Genomic DNA, 6,396 nt, shown 5'->3' with positions numbered 1-6,396 from the left:
CAAGTGTATACAGGGGGAACGCTGACGGTGCGCTTAGGGAGAAGACGTGCGCACATTGGCTCCGCTTATGATCACTCCTTATTGCGGTCAATGAACTTGGACCCAACGAATCTTAGCACCATAGTCTCCGCGAAGATCAGCGGCACAAGTGGGCACCACTTTCATCAAGGTGGGCCTATTTCTGACGAAATTCTGAGATTTTGAAGATTTCGCCCACCGCCGCGGCGCTAAACCTAACAGTGGCGGGGCGTTCGCCAGCCCCATCTGGGGATTCCCAGGCGATGGGGGCTCCCAATACGGTTACCGGCTACGACTCACTGTCCATGCATGAAAACCGCTCAACCCGAGGACCTTTCAACATCGGAAGATAAATAGTTGGAAGATATGGTGAAAATATGGAGACGCCGGCAGAATACGAACGCTCCCAAGGTAACTGGCGCCAGCGCCCCGCACTAGGCGGCGGCGCCTTCTTCCGCCAGCTTCTGTTTCGCGGGAACGCAAAGGCTTCTGGCGAATTCTGCAAGTGAGTGATCAACGTTCACCCCAGCGAAACGTCGGCCTCCCTCAAGCAGAATTTGGAGTGGAGACACGGGCAAATCTTTTCCGTGCGCAAGCTGGGCGACACCGCCATCGCAGTGGTCACCTTTCAAGGGAAGAAGTTACCCTGCCAAATCTTCTGCAACGACCAGGGTATCGCTGTGAGACTGTACAAGACGATCCCCCCCTGTCATCGATGCGGCATGGTGGGGCACTGGGCTGATATCTGCTCGCGGCCGCAGTCGGGACACTGCGGCCTCTGCGGCTCTCAGGTGTGCACCACACCCGAGGGCATAGCAGCATAGATGTCTGCTGTGCGCGGGTGCCCACTTCACCGGTGCTGCCGGTTGGGTCGGCAAGTACCGGAAACCGATCAAGCCGGGAGCATCACGGACTCAAAACAAGCGGAAGTCGGCTCAGAGGCAAGCTCCGCCTACCAGCGCCAAGGACAACAAGTACAATTCTGCGCCGGGCAATTCCGGGCATGTCAAGACGGCTGTGAAGTCCGGGACCGAGGAGAGGTCGCTGAACTTCAGCGCTGGGGATTTCCCGCCTCTAGCGACCGCTCAAAACAAGGTGAGCGATTGGGCTAGGGCTATCTCCGGGCCTCTCTCTCCCTCCCTCTTTCCAGCGAAAGCCGCCCTACACAGGCAAAATGTTGAACTTAGGCGCCAAACAGAATTCTTAGCACGGAAACTTTAGGAGCTGGAGGCTAAGTTAGAGGGACATAAAGAACCTCAAGCTGGTCCTCCCGAGCGTGTAGAAGTAGCCGAGCCGGAGGACCTAGATGAGACTGCCTCGGTCGCGTCCGGGCTTACTAGCGTGTCGCAGCAGTCAGCTAACACAGTGGTTGTTAGGCTGCAAATGGTGGAGCGCCGCCTGTACATCCTGGAGAGGAAAATTGAGGCTCTGCCAGGTAAAATTATGGAAGCGGTCCGGGGCTCCATTAAGCAGCTTCTCCAGGTCAAATTGGCAAAAGTATGCCCGCCATAGGGGCGCAGGTTGCGGAGACGGCTCTCTCTGCCGTCCAAAAGAAAATTGTAGCTCAACTCAGACACAGCCGCTCCCGCTCGCGGTCTCCGCTAGCAAACCTCCGCAGGCGGAAGGTGGTCCTTCGCCAGGCCACAGGCTCGCTAAAAAAAACATTCCGGCCGCTATGTCTCCGGAGGTGCTTGTGCCTCTGCCTGAGGCCCCATCAGCTTCGGGGGTGGGACCTGCCCCCCAAATCTAAAGAATCCAATTCCCGATGGCTAGCCGACCCCAGGGGAAAGCCAACAACAATTCGGAGCAATTCGTGATCATCCAGTGGAACTGCAGAGGTCTACGAAGCTGGAAGAAACGGTCGCACCTCCAGCTCTACCTTCTCTCTCTCGGTACCGCACCGGCGCTCCTATCTCTTCAGGAACCCGGCGCGGACGCTAAATTCACAGGGTATAGTTCGTTTCAAGGGGGTCCTACAACGTGCATCCTGGTGAACAAGGCTTACACCGCAGTCCCAATAGACCTCGAACTGGAGACTGAACAGGCATACAGTATGGTCAAGGTCTTCCCGCTTAAGCACCGTGACCCGTCAATACACGTCCTTAACGTTTACTGCCCCCCGCATAAGCCGCGCGTGACCTTCAACGAAATCTTCTACCGAGCGCTCAAATCGCACAAGGAACCTCTAGTGATCGTTGGGGATTTCAATGCTCCCAGCCTACATTGGGGCTACCACTTTGAGAAGGCCAGAGGACGCAAGCTGGCGGAGCTCATCTCCACACTTCGTCTTACACTCCTCACGGATCCGTGTTGTCCCACACGTGTCGGCAACTCGGTTACGCGAGACACATGCCCTGGCCTGACTCTCGTTACGAACGCAAGAGACCTGGGAGAACCTTGGGGAGACCCTTGGTAGCGATCACTGCCTTCTCCGCGTCACTCTTCTGGCGAAGGCAGCTCTCAAAAAGTGGGGCCACGCTAAATTTACCGATTGGCATAAGTTTGGAATACAAGAGAAACCTCCCGTGTTCTTTTCCAGCGGATATGGGCAGTGGGCAAAGCAGTTAGACACAATACAAAGACAATACGACACGACACTTCAGACCACCGAAGAGATCCCAGCATTGGACAATCACCTCCTGCACTTCTGAGAGGCGTGCCGGAGTCTTACCAAACGGTGGAAGAAGCAAAAGCTGAATCGCAAACTTAAGGCTCGCATTGTCGACCTCACGGAGCAAGCTGCGGCGTATGCTGCCCAGCTCACCGATTTAAACTGGATAGAGAAGTGTAATTCGGCACCGCGTCAGATGAGCTCGAGAGGAACATGGCGCTTCTTTCGCAGTCTCATCGGCCCCGCTGAAACGAGAGGGGAGACGCAAAGACAGCTCCGGCGGGCTTTGCACGGGTACCAAGGTATGACGGCCCAACTCACGGGCACCCTTTGCGACAAGTATCTCTGCCGCACAAAGGAGCCAGTTGGGCCCGAGCACGAGTAGGCGGGAAAGCTGAATCCCGACATTGATGCCACTTTTGAGTTACAGGACCTTAAGGCGACTTTAGCTAAAATGCGCCGAGGTACGGCTCCGGGTCGGGGTCGCATGGCAGTCAATCTGTTGGCGAACCTCCCTAATTTGGCCTACCTCCACCTGCTAATGTACATTAGCCAGATTTGGGACGGGCGTCCACTCCCTCCCAAATGGAAGACCTCCTTGGTCACTTTCATCCCTAAGCCAGGCAAGACAGCGAATACCGACAACCTGAGGCCCATCTCACTTCCCTCTTGCGTGGGCAAGTTTATGGAGATGATGGTTAGGGATCGCCTGTCTCCACATATAGAGACCAAGGGCCTCTTTGCAGGACGTCCTTCTGTGCATTTCTGTGCAGGACGTCCTTCTACAGTTACACCGCTACATAATACGACCCACTGCCATGCGCCACAACTACAAAGCCATCCTTGCCCTCGATCTCAAGGGGGCCTTTGACAACGTTCGTCATGGCAGCATCTTTGCTAACTTGAGTACACCGATTGTGGGCGCAAGGCATTCACGTATGTACGAGATTTTCTCTCGAAGCGTCAGGCCTTTCTCAAGATTGAGGACGACGAATACGGACCTTACACAATGGGTGTACGGTGTACACCCCAAGAGACGGTCTTGTCGCCGGTTCTTTTCAACATTGCCGTGATGCAGCATCCACACCAATTGGCCCGGGGGGAATGCATCCATCGCGCACTGTACGCGGATGACATAACAATTTTAAATACCGAAGGGAGCCTTGGCGAAATGGAGGACCGCCTTCAGCGGGCCGCCACCATAATCGATAGCTACGCTATCGGTTGTGGTCTCCAATGTGCTCCCGCTAAATCAGAGAGATAGAGAGACTCTTTAATGAAGAGCAGAGAATTTAGCCGGCGTTTAAAAATCACTGGCATGCTACTCTGCGTAGGGAGGGGAATTTGGGAGATAAAGACAGAAGGAGAGCAGAGTGGAAGAGGTAAAAAAAAAACGAAGATAAAATGCGGCCATGAAATGGGTACTAAGGATGCAATGGCGTCGTGCCTGTGAACACTACCTGGCTGGCGAGGTTTCACCTTTCGCCTACTGTATATTAAAGCGCGCAGTGGCGGAATCGGACCCTTCGCCCAAACGCGTAGTTCGGACTTCGGGCCATCAGGGCGTTAGAGGTAATGAGGTGCGGACGCGGCTGCTAAATCAGAACTTCTCACATCAGATCCAATCCTTAAGAAAACACGAGTTTGAAAATCTCTCTGACGGTAGGTCCTATCAGAGACGTCGAGGAGTTCCGCATACGAGGCTTGTTCATCCATAACAGGCTCAGCCCGGAATCCACTATTTCCAAACTCAAGCGCGTGGGTGAACAGGTCGCACGCATGATCCATCGCGTTTCTAACAAGCGCGGCGGGTTGCGAAGCAGGGACGCGCTTCGGCTCGTCCATGCCTTCGTGACCAGCAGGATCCTCTACTCCGTTCCCTATCTTCGCACTACGAAACAACGCGAAATAAGAATCAACGCCATCGTTAGAAAGGCTATAAAGCGAGCACTGGGCCTCCCGGTGGCCACTGGGAGGCCCAGTGCTCGCTCCAATGCTCGCTCCCAGTGCGACCTCCAATGCTAAGTTGTCGGCGTGGGGGATGATCAACTCCTTCCAGGAGTAACGGGAGGCCCACCTCGTGAACCAGTATACGCGACTCTCGTAGACAGCATCCGGGCGCCGCCTGTTAGACCGCTTGCACATTCAACACGAGTGCACTCCAGAGGAGGCATGTCGGATTCCGGAACTATGGCGTCACAAGCTCTGGGTCCCTCCACTCCCGCGCAACATGGACACGCATACACACGAACGCAGACGAGAGGCGCGTGCTCTGGCCCTCCAACATCACATCAACACGGATCCAAACAGGGTGTATACTACCTTGACGTGGTAGGGCCGTCGCCCACTGGATTCTACACGGCCGCAGTAGTTCACCTGGACCAATGCGTTAACGGCCTCTCCTTTAAAGCTCGAAATTCAGCACTGGCCGAGGAAGTAGCCATTGCGCTTGCCGCCTCGGACTCGAATTCGAAGGTAATCGTGACATATTCGCGTCGTGCCTGTGAACACTACCTGGCTGGCGAGGTTTCACCTTTCGCCTACTGTATATTAAAGCGCGCAGTGGCGGAATCGGACCCTTCGCCCAAACGCGTAGTTCGGACTTCGGGCCATCAGGGCGTTAGAGGTAATGAGGTGCGGACGCGGCTGCTCGAGCGCTTACCTACCGGGCACTTCATCCAGACTCTTCCGGCTCAGAGATTGTGCAACCGCTTATGCGGTTCAGGGAAATTCTAGACGACTATTGCAAACGCCATCGACCTTTCCAGGTCCCTGCTAAGGGTCTGAATAAAGCCGATGAGCGAACTCTGAGACGCTTGCAGACCAACACTCTGTTGTGTCCTGCAATAGCGAAACATTTCGACCCCATAATTTATGCGCGCTGCCCTCACTGTGGGGAAGTATCCGATACCTTCCACATGGTTTGGGCCTGTCAGAAGAATCTTTTCCTTCCCCCGAACCCTTCCCCTTCCCGAGAGGCATGGGAGGCAGCCCTGCTCAACTGCTGTGGGCTGGAGTCTCAAAGAGCTCGAGTTCAACGGGCGCGAGTAGCGGCCTCGTCCAGCGGGGTCCCGGACTAAGGACTCCACCTATGTAAAGGGCCATGTTTGGCCTGCAAACTCTCCTTTGGTTCATTAAAAAGGTGTCAGCACCACCCAAGTGTATACAATGTGCACTGCCCCTGCCCTCTCTCTGGAGAGTTGGGACACCGACCTGTGTGACTATCCGAAGCTTCAAGACACTACTCAAAATGAGCAAAGGGTTTGTCTTAACGTCATATACGATGCGCGCTATAAGTAAGACACTTGAATAAGGGGTTTATCTTAACATCATGTACCATGAGCGCTTTGAGTAAGACGGATGAATAAGGGCGTAATGGTATTTTTCCATCATACGCTTGAGAAGTTCGTCCCTTTGTTTTTCATATGTTACTTCCTCCTCCACTGAGAGTGAATCTCGTCTGGGGCTAGGGAGCCTGATCTCAATTTCGCAGGACACTTTATGGCCCCAATCCGTTCCCTGAAAACCTTGGGTACAATGCATGCAGCAATTTTAGTGTTCTTACCGCGATTATGGGCTTCTATTTAAATGCCGCATTCGTCAAGTTCTTGCGTTGAACAATGCAAGTTGCTGTGCTTGAGTCGGTACCGCTGTTTAAGTAAGTGGTTTTTACTCATACTGAATTGAGTCTTTTCCGATTTGAAGTTGAAAATTTCCGGGAGTTAACCTCGATCTCTTACAGCCATTATTTGCATTTGCAGGTGTCT

General features: G+C 54.0%; 1 pseudogene; it reads left to right on the top strand.

Moving 5' to 3' along the window:
- Nucleotides 1-3,083: 3,083 nt before the first annotated feature.
- LOC149343647 (uncharacterized) lies at nt 3,084-5,709 on the top strand (annotated as a pseudogene).
- The last annotated feature ends 687 nt before the right edge of the window (nt 5,710-6,396 follow it).

The sequence above is a fragment of the Amblyomma mixtum genome, chromosome 5, assembly GCF_055824585.1.
Source record: "Amblyomma mixtum isolate Tamu chromosome 5, ASM5582458v1, whole genome shotgun sequence".
NCBI classification, from domain to species: domain Eukaryota; kingdom Metazoa; phylum Arthropoda; class Arachnida; order Ixodida; family Ixodidae; genus Amblyomma; species Amblyomma mixtum.
The sequence above is the reverse complement of the archived record's forward strand: the minus strand, read 5'-3'. Positions and strand labels throughout refer to the sequence as shown.